The sequence below is a fragment of the Elephas maximus genome, chromosome 5 (assembly GCF_024166365.1).
Source record: "Elephas maximus indicus isolate mEleMax1 chromosome 5, mEleMax1 primary haplotype, whole genome shotgun sequence".
Lineage (NCBI taxonomy): Eukaryota > Metazoa > Chordata > Mammalia > Proboscidea > Elephantidae > Elephas > Elephas maximus.
Window position 1 is genome coordinate 112,098,734 of NC_064823.1, and position 15,700 is coordinate 112,114,433.

Consider the following 15,700-nt stretch of genomic DNA (forward strand, 5'->3'; position numbering starts at 1 on the left):
AAAGTTCTCAGCCAGCATCCCATATAGCACGCACTCTGTGATAATGATAGTCTTCATTACAGCAGTTATTATCCCATGGCCCGTCCCATATTTGCTAGCATTCTAGGAATGTCTCTGCCTGTATCTGTGGGAAGTCCAGCATTAGGAGTAGGAAAACATCTACCTTATGCATCTAAGCCTACCTTCTCTTCCTAGAACATAATAACAAAGAAACAAAACACAACAACAAAACATATTCTCTATGACTTTTGGTGGAAACCCTGGTGGCATAGTGGTTAAGTGCTACAGCTGCTAACCAAGAGGTCAGCAGCTCAAATCCACCAGGTGTCCTTGGAAACTCTATGGGGCAGTTCTACTCTGTCCTATAGGGTTGCTATGAGTCGGAATCAACTCGACAGCAATGGGTTTTATGACTTTTGGTGTCTCACATTCCTCTCCAAGGCCCTCGTCCACCCATACTCAGCAGGGAGCATAGAATAATGAATACTATTTTAGCATAAAAATTTTAGTGTTTTCATATTTTAACAACTACACTAAGCTACTTACACCCAAATATTATATGAGGCATACTTAAGCTACAAAAAATTTATTTCAAAATTTTTTATTTGAAACTCAAATTTAACTGGGTATCTTATATTTTATCTGGCAACCCTAGGTAATATTCTTTGCAACAAAAAACTGCAAAGAATTATGAAAGCCTTGTTATATCAAAAATGCTAAAAACAATTGCCAAATAACCTGTGCTCTGGAGCTGATAAAGCTGTGCTTTTCCTAGTTTAGGACGGAAGGTTGAGGCCCTGTCAATGGCTTCCAGCAAAGAGCATTTAGGCATCATCGGAGCAATTCGGGAGTCCCTGGATGGTGCAAATGGTTAAGGCACTCAGCTACCAACACAAAAGTTGGAGGCTCAAGTCCACTCAGAGGTACCTCAAAACAAAGGCCTGGCAATATACTTCTGAAAATCACTCACTGGAAACCCGATGGAGCACAGTTCTACTCTTACACACATGAGATCACCATGAGTTGGAATCTACTTGATGGCAACTGGTTACTTGTTATAGCAACTTCTGTTTCAGGGGGAGACACAGGCATTTTATGTCCTGTGGCAGCAGGGAAATCACAATTTAAAGGAAGGGACAATGTAATTATACTTCATTATATGATAAACGAACCATCCTTCGCTCTCCCTCTCACCCCTTCCCTTCCTCAGACCTGTGTATCTAATCAATATCCTATCTTTTGTGCAACTGACTAGAGATTACATCTGCGAGGTGCACTGGAAGAGACCTGGGTTCTCATTTGGGGTCCCTTTGGTGAGTTTTGGGACCTTAGGAAACTACCCTATTCATTCTTTCTAGGCTTTCATATTTGCGACATGAAAGGATTGGAGTAGATGGCCCCGCAGAGAACTTTGATAGTGCCTGGATTTATTTTAAACTGGTGTTTGTTTAGCAGTGTTATACTTCACTCAGAGTGGTACATTATCTGCTCAACTTTTTTTCCCCTTGTTTTAATGGTTAAATGTGCTCATTACAAAAATAAAAAAAATAAAAATAGAGTGAAAGGAAACGAAAGTTGTTGGAATATCCCAACTATCAGAAGCAATCGTTGTTAACACCTTAGTGTATATGCTTCCAAATCTCTCTTTCTGTGAATACACACATATACACAAACATGCACCCAACAAGTTTTATTTTTTTTCAAATATGCTACCATACCTACTTCCTACTTTGTAATCTGTTTTTATTCACTGAGCAGTGTGTCATAATACACTTTGTTGTCCAAAAGCAGTTTTACAACATTATTTTTATGGTCCACATAGTGTTTCAAATATCCTAAATAAAACAAAACAATAAACATTAAAAAAAAATTTAAAAACTTAAAAAAAATTCATCTGTCTATCCTTTGTTTAACAGCTATTCAAGAGTTTTTTTTTTTTAATGTGAATAAGTAAACATCCTCTGGGAATTACTAGAGTTGGTGTCTCAGTCTTTAGTGCTGCTATAACAGAAATACCACAAGTGGATGGCTTTAACAAAGACAAGTTTATTTTCTCACAGTCTGATAGGCTAGAAGTCCAAATTTAGGGTGCCGGCTCCAGGGGAGGGCTTTCTCTCTCTATCGGCTCTGGAGGAAGGTCCTTGTCATCAGTCTTGCCTTAGTCTGGGAGCATCTTAGTGCAGGAGCCTCAGGTCCAAAGGACACGTTCTGTGGCTGGCATTGCTTACTTGGTGGTATGAGATCCCCCATGTCTCTCTGCTCACTTCTCTCCTTTTTATCTCAAAAGAGATTGGCTTAAGACACTACCTAATCTTGTACACCTCATCAATATAACTGCCGCTAATCCATTCTATTCATCATAGCGATAGGACTTACAACATATAGGGAAATCAGATCAGAAGATAAAATGGTAGACAATCACACAATATTGCGAATCATGACCTAGCCAAGTTGACAGATATTTTTGGGGGGCACAGTTCAGTCCATGAGAGTTGGCCAGCTATACGATCTTATGACTTATCAGCACAGCCAATACTTCTCAAACAAGACTGATTTTGCCCCACAAGAGAAATTTAACAATGTCTGGAGACATTTTTGAATGTCAGGCCTGGACTGTAAGTCGTTACTAGCATTTAGTGGGTAGATGCCAGGGATGTTGCTAAACGTTCTACAATGCCCAGAACAGCCTCAGACAATAAAGAATTATCTGGTCCAATACATCAATGACGCTGAGGTTGAGAAACCTTGCTATAATAGCAGTTTTCAAGTATTTTTTCCCTGTACAAATCTTTAATGAAATGAAATCTTATAGTGAACCTCAATATATAAAGTACATATGAAATGAATGAAAGCCATATTTTGTTACTATAGAAGTACTTTGTAAATTCAAATCTTGATGTCTATTTTAATAAGCACATGACTTTGAAAGCAGGGATTATGATGAGAATTACAGTCTTGAATCTCCTCAACACCAATTTGTGTATTAGTTAATATTTATAGTATCAAAACAATCCTAATAAACAGTGAAGTAATTGCTTCTATAGTCTTACATGATCAGGCATGGGCTACCCTCAATTAGGAAAAAAAAAAAAATCCTTGTGCTAAGTAACCCCTCTATAATCAATGACACCTTTGCAAATGGTTCCCATTCATTCAGAGGTGACTAGCCTCTAGTAGGTAGTCAATAATGGGTTAAAAATAGCTTTCTTGCTGCTTTGTGCTCTGCATTAAATTAACATGGCAGCACAAATTAATATTACGGTGGTTCTTGAATGTATTAACATATGGCATAGAACACATTGTGGTGTAATGCTTATTATGGTTTAAAATAGCTAAAACATTAAAAAAAATAAATTGGAATAAAAAATTTATTAAAAAGCTTTAGGAATACTTAAGATCATCTTTTGAGCATCACTGGTCAGCATATGTCCTTTAATTTATCTCATTTTTAGACCGGTGTCATCTGGTTAGCCACATCACATAAAAATTAAACATGCATTAGAATCTTATACTGTACCACAATCACTGATTCACAGATGGTGAGGCTCTGGAGTTTTTACAAACATACATATACATTTTGGAAAGTACAACTGAATTTACTGTTGCTATTTGGAGCCCTAGTGGTACAGTGGTTAAGTGTTCAGCTCCTAACCAAAAGGTTGGCAGTTCAAATCCACCAGCCTCTCCTTGGAAACTCTATAGGGCTATTCGACTCTGTCCTACAGAGATATTATGAGTTGGAATTGACTCAATGGCAGCAGGTTTGCTTTGGTTTTATTGGTTATTAAGTGTCTCAGCAATCAATAGCTATAAGAATATGATTAATATCACCTTGGGAGCCTATATATCAAAGGTTTAACCATGACCCAACATTTTTTCTATTATGATGGATTGGGATAATTTATTTCTCCTGTCCTAAGCCCCATATGATATTAAAGAGAATTGAGTAATCACAGTTAAGAAAGGGAAGAAACCAGGCCGATCCAGGAACTCTAGCTGTGAGAGTCGGTTGACTTTCTTTGGCGTGCACTGACATTAGTGAAGCAACTTCCTTCTTGGGGTTACTCTGTTCCAAATTCCAAATTCTTAAGAGAATTTAACTGGTCCAAGGTGCGAATTCTCCTAAAATTATTTAGTAAGGGCCAGGGGAAAGGCCACACAAATGCAAATATGGCTACCAGGGACACACATGGATCTCTTATCTGAAAAAGAAGGATCATTGCGAACCAAGAAGAGACCGTTACGAGCGCGCAGGATTATATTTGCAGACTGTAGAAATTTATGCAATGGAGTGAGGAGCCCTTTGCTACTTTAAGGATTTGACATTTCTAGACTTTAGAATGCTTGTGGCTGAGTGAGTTGAGTGCACTGAACCGTCTGTGAGAAGAATTTGCTCAGCAAGAATTCCCAGGATCATCAACAAAAAGAGAGATGTCCCTGTGCAGGGTTCTGCTCATCTCTTCTGTCTTCTCTGTGAGAAGCAACAATGAACATCTCTAAGAATGATTGCTCCTTGTGTTTTTCATTTGTTCTCCTTGCCAGAAGTAATTGCTCAGCAGTTAGTCACCTCTACAATTAATTAACACATCTACATGGAAATGTCCTCACACTGGGGCTGAAGTGGCCTGATATTCTGAATCTATGGAATCAAAGGCTCAAAAGATAGCAAGGCTAGGTGGGTTGAGGGCTGCAAGGCTGAACTGTTATGTGAATTTTGCTTTTGACTCTTCACACTCAGGATGCTCTTTCCCAGTGTATGAAAATATTATTACGTGGCTGATAGCAAATGAATGTACAATAGGGTAGACCCAGCTAAAGAAGGAAGCACTTAACTGATGATTCTTCTGAAAACAGACTTCCCCGAGGAATGAATTCATGACAGCATAACATTCATATATCTTCTTTCAAAAAAACATTTAGAATGACTTGCATTATAATTCAATTTATTGGCGTTTTCAAGGTTAGGTCAGAATACAATAATAGGTTGTTAATTAGAAAATATGGTCCCCTGATACTTGGAAATGGATAGAAGTCATGTTGCTGTGGTATTCATTTATTAGGATTTATGCTGCATGATCGTTGACCTGAAGAGTCACTAATACCACAAATCATGAATATTTGCTGTCTGAGTGCAGCATGATTTTCATTGCTGACAATACACTATTCAAGCAGTCCTGGCCCATAGGTAGCTTAAAATTTAGGTACACACACACACACACACACACACACACACACACACACAGGTACCTGCACACACATATGCACATGTGGAGGTCCCATCTGCAAATCTGACATCTACATAAGTATGTGAATTCAAATAAGTGAACAAATTATGAACAGAAGGTAGAGATTTTCCTATAGCTTTCAGTTTTATAGTTAAGAGCTGCCAAGTTTTAAAAAGAATTACCTCATCTAGGTAGAACATAACTGTACAACTTTATATGATCTCTTTCAGTATGAAGAGAATAAGAGAAAGAAGACCCACGGCTGTGGAGTTGATTTTGACTCATAGTAGCCCTATAGTGAAGGGTATAACTGCCCCACAGGGTTTCCAAGGCTGTAATCCTTATGGAAGCAGACTGTCGTATCTCTATCCTGAGAAGTGGCTGGTGTGTTCCAACCACCAACCTCTCAGTTAACAGCTGAGCGCTTAGCCACTGTGCCACTAGTTCTTTATGAGAAAGAAAAAAAGCTGCCATTGAGTTGTTTCTGACTCATCAGGACCCTATAGGACAGAGTAGAACTGCCCTATAGGATTTCCTAAGCTGTAATCTTTACGAAGCAAACTGCCACATCTTTTACCCATGGAATCGCTGGTGGGTTCAAACCACCCACCTTTTGGTTAACAGCCAAGGGGTAAACTGCTTCACATAAAAGCTTGAAATTGCCGAACCCTACTCACATGCATCAGAATCATGAGATTGATGGTGAGTAGCAGTTATAAGATTAATATCAGCATCACTTAGTGAAGTTTGTTTGAAAAATGGGTTTGTGGCTTGTTAGGCCTCTAGGCTGCACCTTTAATCTGTTAGGTATATCACCAAAAGAAACCAATGAGAGAAGACAGATGGATGGGTCAATGCAAGTCATGACTAATGAATACATTAATTTTTTTTCATTAGCTAATATTTATTTAGTGATCACTAAAATAGAATGAAAAGAATACATATTATCTTCATAGTTGGGACCAAAATTTATCATAGGCAGGCTTCTAGGTTTAGAAAAATACCTTGGTATTTGAAGGTAAAATTCTGAGGACATGAGGCATGGATGACAAGAAAACAAAAAGGGATAAACTGCTGTGTAGTAATTTTAGACCTTAGATGCAGGAAAGTGTGACGGTTAAGATTGTGTGTCAACTTGGCTGGGCCATGATTTTCAGTATTTATATGTGATCACTCCCATGATGGAATCTGCTGTGAGTAGCCAATCAGCTGAAGAGGAATTTCCTTGGGGATGCGACCCGGATTCGAATAAAAGCAGACATTCTGGCTTTTTGCTTGCTCTAGATCCTGTGGCTGCCTCCTGTTCATCTGACCTCCAGTTCTTGGGACTTGAGCTATCAGTTTATCTATAGATCTTGGGATTTGTTCATCTTCACAGCCTGTGAGTGGGAGCCCTGCCCTCCGGCCTGCCGATCTCGGGTTCACCAGCCTCCGCAGCTATGCGAATCCAGAGAAGCCTCTATCCTAATCCATGGACTTGGAACATTCCAGCCTCTACAATTTCATGAGCCATTTCCTTGATATAAATCTTTCTCTCTATATATTTGTACACTTTACTGGTTTTGCTTCTCTAGAGAACTCAGCCTAAGACATTTGGTACTGAGAGTGGGCTGTTCTCACAACTAAAAAGGAGGCACAACACCTAGTGAGCCTCTTTGTATTTTGGAGGCAACATATTCTTCATTTCAGTGTGCTACTCCAGCCTGGAGCTGGAGATAGAAAATGAAAAGGGAAGAACACACTTGGAATTTCTCAAGCTGAAAGAACTGAAGAGAAAAATCAAGCCTTGAGTTGCAATAGTGAAGGATCCCATAGGGAAAATTTTAAACATTGCAGGAAGCATCAAAAGAAGATGAAAGGAATACATAGAGTCATTATACCAAGAATTGGTTGATTTTCAACCATTTTAAGAGGTATCATATGATCAGAAACCGATGGTACTGAAGGAAGAAGTCTAAGCTGCACTGAAGCCATTGGTGAAAAACAAGGCTCCAGGAATTGACAGAATATCAATTGAGATATTTCAACAAATGGATGCAGCACTGGAAGTGCTCACTCATCTATGCCAAGAAATTTGGAAGTCAGCTACCTGGCCAATCAATTGGAAGAGATTCATATTTATGCCTATTCCCAAGAAAGGTGATCCAACCGAATGTGGAAATTATTGAACAATATCATTAATATCACATGCAAGTAAAATTTCATTGAAGATCATTCAAAAGCAGCTACAGCAGTATATCTGCAGGGAACTGCCAGAAATTCAGGCTGAATTCAGAAGAGAACATGGAACCAGGGATATCATTGCTGATATCAGATGGATCGTGGGTGAAAGCAGAGAATACCAGAAAGATGTTTACCTGTATTTTATTGACTATGCAAAGGCATTTGACTGTGTGGATCATAACAAATTATGGATAACATTGCGAAGAATGAGGATTCCAGAACACTTAATTGTGCTCATGAATAACCTGTACATAGATCAAGAGGCAGTCGTTTGGACAGAGCAAGGAGTTACTGCATGGTTTAAAGTCAGGAAAAGTGTGCACAGGGTTGTACCCTTTCACCATACCTCAACAATCTGTATGCTGCACAAATAATCCGAGAATCTGGACTAGATGAAGAAGAATGGGGCACCAGGACTGGTGGAAGATTCAATAACAACCTGCGTTATGCAGATGACACAACTTTGCATGCTGAAAGTGAAGAGGACTTTAAGCACTTACTGATGAAGTTCAAAGACCACAGCCTTCAGTATGGATTGCACTTCAACATAAAGAAAACAAAAATCCTCACAACTGGACCAATAAGCCACATCATGATAAATGAAGAAAAGACTGAAGCTGTCATAGGTTTCATTTACTTGGATCCACAATCAACACCCATGGTAGTAGAAATCAAGAAATCAAAAACTCATTGCGTTAGGCAAATTGGTTGCAAAAGACCTCTTTAAAGTGTTGAAAAGCAAAGATGTCACCTTGAAGACTAACAGTGCCTGACCCAAGCCATGGTGTTTTCGGTTGCACCATATGCATGTGAAAGCTGGACAATGAATAAGGAAGACCAAGGAAGAGTTGACACCTTTGAATTGTGGTGTTGGCGAAGAATATTGAATATACCATGGACTGCCAAAAGAATGAACAAATCTGTCTTGAAGAGTTACAATCAGAATGCTCCTTAGAAGCAAGGATGGCAAGACTATGTCTTAACATACTTTGGACTTGTTGTCAGGAGAGATCAGTCCCTGGAGTAGTACAGGGTCGATGAGCAAGAGGAAGGCCCTCACTGAGATGGATTGACACAGTGGCTAAAGCAAAACACGGATTGTGGGCATGGCACAGGACTGAGCAGTGTTTTGTTCTGTAGTCCACAGGGTCACTATGAATCAGAACTGACTCGATGGCACCTAACGACAAGAACCTAGATATTAAGAGGCAGAGTGACTTAGCTAATATCATTAGAATGTTATATAATGGGCACCATGCTAAGCACTTTCCATGCTGTATTAGTTTCCTATTGCTGCTGTAACAAATTACCACAAAGAGGCTTAAAACAACACGTTTAATTCCGTACAGTTCTGGAGTCAGAAGTACTAAAATCAAGGTGTCTACAGAGCCGTGTTCTTTCAGGAGGCTCTAGGGGAGAATTCATTTCCTTGACTTTTGTAGCTTCTAGGGGCCGCCTCCATTCCTTGGCACATGGCACCTTTCTTTGTCTTCCAAGTTCATTATTACAACCTCTGTGTCCATCCTCACATCACCTCACCCTCTGACCTTCTCGCACTCCTTTTATAAGGAACCTTGCGATTGCACTGGAACTACTCAGAAAATTCAAGTGGTAATTTCCCCATATCAAAACCCTTAATTTAATCATTTCTGTAAAGCTCCTTTCGCCAAGAAAGTTTCCAGGTTCACAGGTTCCAGGGAATTAGGAAGTGGACATCTCTGGGGTGGGAGGGTATTATTCTGTTTACCACACATGGGTTATTTAACTTATTCTTTACAACTGCCTTATTTGGTTGATGTCCTTTTCATCCCATTTTCAAAGGTAAGGTAATTGACACTTCTTGGGGTTAAGTAATGTTACCAAGTTTATATAGTTCGTAAATAGCAATCTTGTGGTTCCAATTTAGATATGCTACACTCCAAATTCTAAGCTTTTCTGACTCTCTAGTTATTATTTTCAGGCCAGATAAGTCTAGCAGAGAACAACTGGTCAAGCAAAATTTCTCCCACAAGCAGTTAAACAAATTGAAATATTTAAGAGTTGACTTTACCAAATAATTTCAGTGTTCATTTAATTCTCTGTAATTTGGAATATCCTTTACTCAATCAATAATCAGAATGATAATGATAGAGAGCTTACCAGGAGTCAAGCAATATTGTGAGCATTGAAGGTATAAACCAGTAAATCAGTTACTGTTGAGTGGATTCAGACTTATGGGGCCCCTATGCGTGCCAGAGTAGGACTGTGCTATATAGGGTTTTCATGGTTGACTTTTGGAAGTACATTGCCAGTCCCTTCTTCCAAGGAACCTCTGGGTAGAACTGAACTGCTAGTCTTTTGGTTAGCAGTCAAGAGTGTAACTGTTTGCTTCACCCAGGAACGTTACGGCTGTTTATGCTGTTACAGTTTTTTTTTTTTTTTTTAATTTTGTCCAGCCTCAAAAGTTAAAGCTACTGACTACTGGTTTTATAAAAAGAGCCAAGTAGGGTATGTTTGTCTCTCATTTTGGACTATTTGCCATTTTTTCCTAGAAATACAAATATCTCACATCTGAAACATGTTTAAATTTTCAAGGAAGTATTATGAAAACCACTAAGAAGAAGGGAGGTTAATCTTACTCAGTTGATGGCAACATAGACAAAAGTTTCCCTGATCTGGGTTTACATGTAGCTGGGATGCAGCACGAAATAGGGCACAAGAAGAAGGTCACTATATGCACATAAAATGGCAATGCCTCATACATTGTAGTCACTGAATTAATTGTATTTAGTATTTTTAAACTATATATTTCTAAAGAAATAAACAAATACATGTTATGATTGTAAAAATAATACATGACCCTACTAAAAACATCTGAAAAATACAGAAAAGCATATAGGTAAGAGAATTAAAATGACCCATATACTCATGACCACAATCTCATTACTTTCCTTTCTTCTATGTACATTGTTTAATAAAGCTGAAATTACACTAACCATAACAATTTGATTTGCTGCTTTTTGGTTAACCATATAGTGAGAATTTTAGGTCATTGATATTCTCCATAAACACCCTTTTAATGGGTACTCAGGATTCTGTCCTATAGCGATACCTCACATGTACTTAAGCAACCCTCTATTTGAGGACACCATTAGGTACTCTGCAGATGCTTTAAAAAAATCCACACAGACCAAGGAATATTCTCATTGCTACTCTTAAATTTCTTCTTTTTTGATTCCAGGTTTCTGCTTTCTTTTCTCCCTTTGTTTTGTAGACTCAGTGCTGAATTCTAAGGACACTGTTTCAGTGCAATCCCAGGCAGTCATTTTCAGGTAATTAGCTCCATACCAAATGTTGTGTAAATGGGCTCATTATTATTCATTTCTGTTGGGCCAGGGTGATTCATGAACCACTTTGTGAATATGAAAAGCAGTTCATAAATCAGAGCAGAAAAAAAGCAAAAAAAAAAAGTAATAACAAGGCAATAGTAATTAACACAGCCTTGTCAAGGATCCAAGAAGCTCTACTGGCAAAGTGGTTAAAACAGTTGCTAACCAAAAGTTCAGTGGTTGGAAACCACCAGCTGCTACCTGGGAGAAGGATGTGGCAGTCTGTTCCCATAAAAATTTATAGCCTTGGAAACTGTCCTATAGAGTCACTCTGAGTCAGAATTGATTCTATGGAAGTGGGTTTTGTCAAGGATCCAGCACCAGCCTCAGCTTGTGTTTCCATGGATGTTGGCTTAGTTCAAGACAATTTTTCCCAAATCCCGTCAGTTTATTCACATGTGCACAGGGTACAAACCAAAAAAAAAAATAAATAAATAAAACAAAAACCCATTGCTGTCAAGTAGGTTAGAACTCATAGTGACCCTATAGGATAGAACAGAACTGCCCCATAGGGTTTCAAAGGAGTGGCTGGTGGATTCGAACTGCCAACCTTTTGGTTAGCAACCAAACTCTTAGCCGCTGCATCACCAGACATGGGGTACAAGAGCCTGTATTAAATTTCTATCATATTTAATGTTTCCTAGTAACCAATTAGCTAAAATACATATTAAACCCCATTGCTGTCGAGTCAATTCCAACTCACAGCGACCCAATAGAACAGAGTAGAACTCCCTCATAGAGTTTCCAAGGAGCATCTGGTGAATTCGAACTCCTGACCTTTTGGTCAGCAGCTGTAGCACTTAACCATACGCCACCAGGGTTTCCGAAATACATATCAGAAAGCAGAAAAATAAGGTTACCTCTTCCAAATCAGAGCATCTTTAGTCTAAGCGTCATGATCATCAGGAATTTCTGTAGTGAACAAACTGTGAGGCATTATGATAGTAAAAAAAAAAAAAAAAAAAAGCCTTAAATAATGGGAAGGGACCTAAAAATTGAAGTAAAAACAGAAATTAAAACCAAAGAAAATGTTGACCTCAGATGGAATGCCATGGCTTGGTAACTACTATGGATTGAATTGCGTCCTCCAAAAGTCATTTTGAAGTCCTAACTTCTGGCATCTGTGAAAACGACCTTGTTTAGAAATAGAATCTTTGAAGATATTATCAGTTAACACGAAGTCATACTGGAGTAGATGGTCCTAATCCGATATGAATGATGTCCTTATAAAAGTGAAAAGACACAGAGACAACAAGGGGAGACGGCCATGTAAAGATGGAGACAGAGATTGGAGTTATGCTGCATTTAATTCTGCAAATAGAAATATGGGAGTGGAAAGAACGGTGCTAATCACTCTGTGTATACTGCCTCACCAATTTTCACAGCATCCCTCTATACAGGGAAATTTGGGGGGATCAGGAGGTTTTATCAGAGGCAAACATACAATATTTTGTAGGGAAAAACTGAGAAGGACTTTGAAACGAGGTAAAAAGATTACTAGGTGTCTGGTCTAGTGGTCAGGGTTACCTCACCTTTCATTGTCTTTCAGTTAATTTATGATGCTGTATGTTGAAGAAAAATGACAGAAATGAAAATGATTCTTATCCATAAACCAAAAACCAAACCCAGAGCCGTCAAATTGATTCTGACTCATAGCGACCCTATAGGACAGAGTAGAGTTGCCCCATAGAGTTTCCAATGAGCGCCTGGTGGATTCAAACTGCCGACCCTTGGGTTAGCAGCTGTAGCACTTAACCACTACTCCACTAGGGTTTCCTCTTATCCATAGAACTGCAAATTGTCTGTGACATACAACTGATTATTGCCCTATGGGCACTGACTAGTTTCCCAGTTTGCATCTACATGTAAATTCCTTTCAGTATGCGATATACTTGTCTGACCCTTGGATTCTCCTTTGAATTGTTTGTCAACATTTTACTAGATCGCTCATTAATTAATGAGTTAAACACTAAAACATTTGTTTTATATTTTTACAGCAGTCGTGATTTTATGTTTTTAAAATGATTAACCTCTAACAAATTTGGAGATCATCCATCAAGATGCCCCATTGATTTACCTAACAGAGCCAGATAACATGTGTTGCCAGAAAATCACACCTTATAGGTGGCTTAAGCCCCAAAATCAGTTGTCCTCAAGTGGATTCCAACTCATGGTGACCCCATGTGTGTCAGAGTACAACTGTGCTCCAAGGGGTTTTCAGTGGCTGGATTTTGGAAGTAGATCGCTAGGCCTTTCTTCTGAGGAGCCTGTGGGTGGACTCCAATCTCCAACCTTTCTGTTAGCAGCTGAGATTGTTAAGTGTGCACCACCCAGAGGTGAATCCCAAGAGGCAACAGAAGTTACCTATGACGATTCTGTTTACCTATTTTTTTCCCCCTTTTCTATTGACTTTTTGTTTTGCCTTTGTTTTTGGTTTGTTTACAGCCAATAAGTTATTTCTCATTGGTGGCAGCAATGACTGGGAATTTGTTTTCATGATCTGAAATTTTGTTTTAATGATCTCTGTAAATAGGCTTATGGATTAGAGAGTTAGACTTTTATACTGCCTTGTGTGAGAGACACCAGAGATACTGATTTGTCAGTCTTTTTTTGTTTATTTTGTCTATTTTGAGCTCATATCAATTAAGAATTTTGTGGCCACTGAGTTAGAAAACAGCTGTTTGATATCTGGGTCATGAGATTTGGTTTCTGTGTCTACTCTTGACCTGTGACAAGAGTCGTCAATCAGAAGTTATAAGCACTCTGTCTATGTATCTGTAATTTGGAAAGGTCTTTACTTCTCATTGTATGAATATAAAATATTTTCCTGCCTCTGGAAGGTATTAATACATTAAACGATGAGGTCTGTTAATATAAAGGAATTTTGTCCTGATTGTTTTTTTAGATAAATAAGTGCTAACATAAATCAAGGAGCCCTGATGGTGCAGTAGTTGAGAACTACAGCGAGCTATGGGTGCTAACCAGAAGGTCATCAGTTTGAATCCATCAGCTGCTCCTTGGAAACACCTGGGGTAGTTCTACTGTGTCCTAGAGGGTCACTATGAGTCAAAATCAATTCAATGGCTACAGGTTTGATGTTGATTTTGTTTAACATAAATCAAATAATCTCAAATTCCTAGAAAATAAGAAAAACTATACTTCTTATATTTTAAATGTGCTATTTGTAAACATGGGAGCCCTTATGACACAGCGATTAAGAGCTTGGCTGCAAACCAGAAAGTTGGCAGTTTGAATCCACAGCCACTCCTTGGAAACCATGGAGGGCAGTTCTACTCTGTCCTATAGGGTCACTAGGAGTCAGAGTTGACTTGATGGCAGTGAATACATGTAAACAAAATATTTTCTTATAGAAGGCTAACTCAGAAACACTTTAAGGATCCTAGTTCAGCTAATTAAGAGAAATTGTTGGTAAATGAGCCTAGTTTAAAAAATCTGGTCAAATAAAAAAACAGCTATATTTTTTTGATTTATCAGTGTTAAGTATAATGCAAATATACATGTTATACTACTTTGATTTGCTTTCCTTAAACTTATACAGGTTTACTGATCAAATATGCTATCATTAATCCTGCCTTGGCTGCTAACCAAAAGGTTGGCAGTTCGAATCTACCAGCCACTCCTTGGAAACCCTATGGGGCAGTTCTACTCTGTCCTATAGGGTCACTAGGAGCTGGAACTGACTTGATGACAGTGTTTTTTTTTTTTTTTTTTAATTAAAGTTAGTAAAATACAAATTTGTGTTAAATAAATTGGACCATTATTCTGAAAAACTTCAACAGTAATTGCATTTTGAAATATATCAACTTGAATACAATTTTCACAACATTTTCTTAAAGCCTTGGACTGAGATTAAACTAAGTTAATTAATGGAAAAGTCATTGGGTACCTACACAATTTCTAAGTAAAATGGAAAAAGTAAACATTGATTACTCACCATAACTTTAATTTTATATAACTTTGCTTCTTATTTTTATATGGAAATCCTGGTGGCATAGTGGTTAAGAGCTGTGGCTGCTAACCAAAAGGTCAGCAGTTCAAATCCACCAGGCACTCCTTGGAAACCCTATGGGGCAGTTCTACTCTGTCCTACAGGGTCTCTATGAGTCGGAATCAGTTCAACGGCAGTAGGTTTTTGGTTCTGGTATTTTTATATGCCGTAGGGTGGCTATAACTTTGGAGCATGTTAATGAACATGTTTATTTTTGCCACTTTAAAAAGATGTTAAAAGTATGTGTATGGCTATCTTAAACAGTTGTGTTATGAGCTCTGTTAGTATGCTGAACTGCTTGTGTATAACAGGTATTTTAAATTTTCTACCTTCCAGATTTTTTGTAAAATACGAATTCATTATTTGGTTAAAACTAATTATTGATAGAACTGGCTGAGACTATTCTAGGAGCAACAATGTTAGAGGAATACAACTGTATATGTGCGTTTTTCTTATTCAAGAAAAAAAAAAAAACTTTATCCTAAAGTTATGGTTCTGAAAATGTCTGGTCTCCAGACCTATTTATATTCTTAAGCTTTATCAGTATTTACCATATCAGAAATTGAAATTTTAAATACTCATTTATTGATCTATTTGGAGAGCAATGGCAAATGAATTGCATATTAACATCTTAATCTTATTTTTCTCAAAATAAGAAGAAACAGCAGCAAACATCCATTAATAATTGCAACATAGAATATACGAAGTATGAATCAAAGAAAACTGGAAGCTGTCAAAAATAAAATAGAACACTTGAAGATGGGTATCCTAGGCATTAGTGAGCTGAAACGGACTGGTATTGGCCATTTTGAATTGGACAAGCATATGGTCTACTACGCTGGGAATGAAAAATTAAAGAGGAATATTCCTAAATC

The 15,700-nt window shown here is 38.1% G+C and overlaps 1 protein-coding gene across 1 annotated transcript in view; it reads right to left on the bottom strand.

The window, feature by feature from the left end:
- GABRB1 (gamma-aminobutyric acid type A receptor subunit beta1) overlaps positions 1-15,700 on the bottom strand; it is a 511,452-nt gene that overhangs the window by 137,384 nt on the left and 358,368 nt on the right. The window lies entirely within an intron of this gene.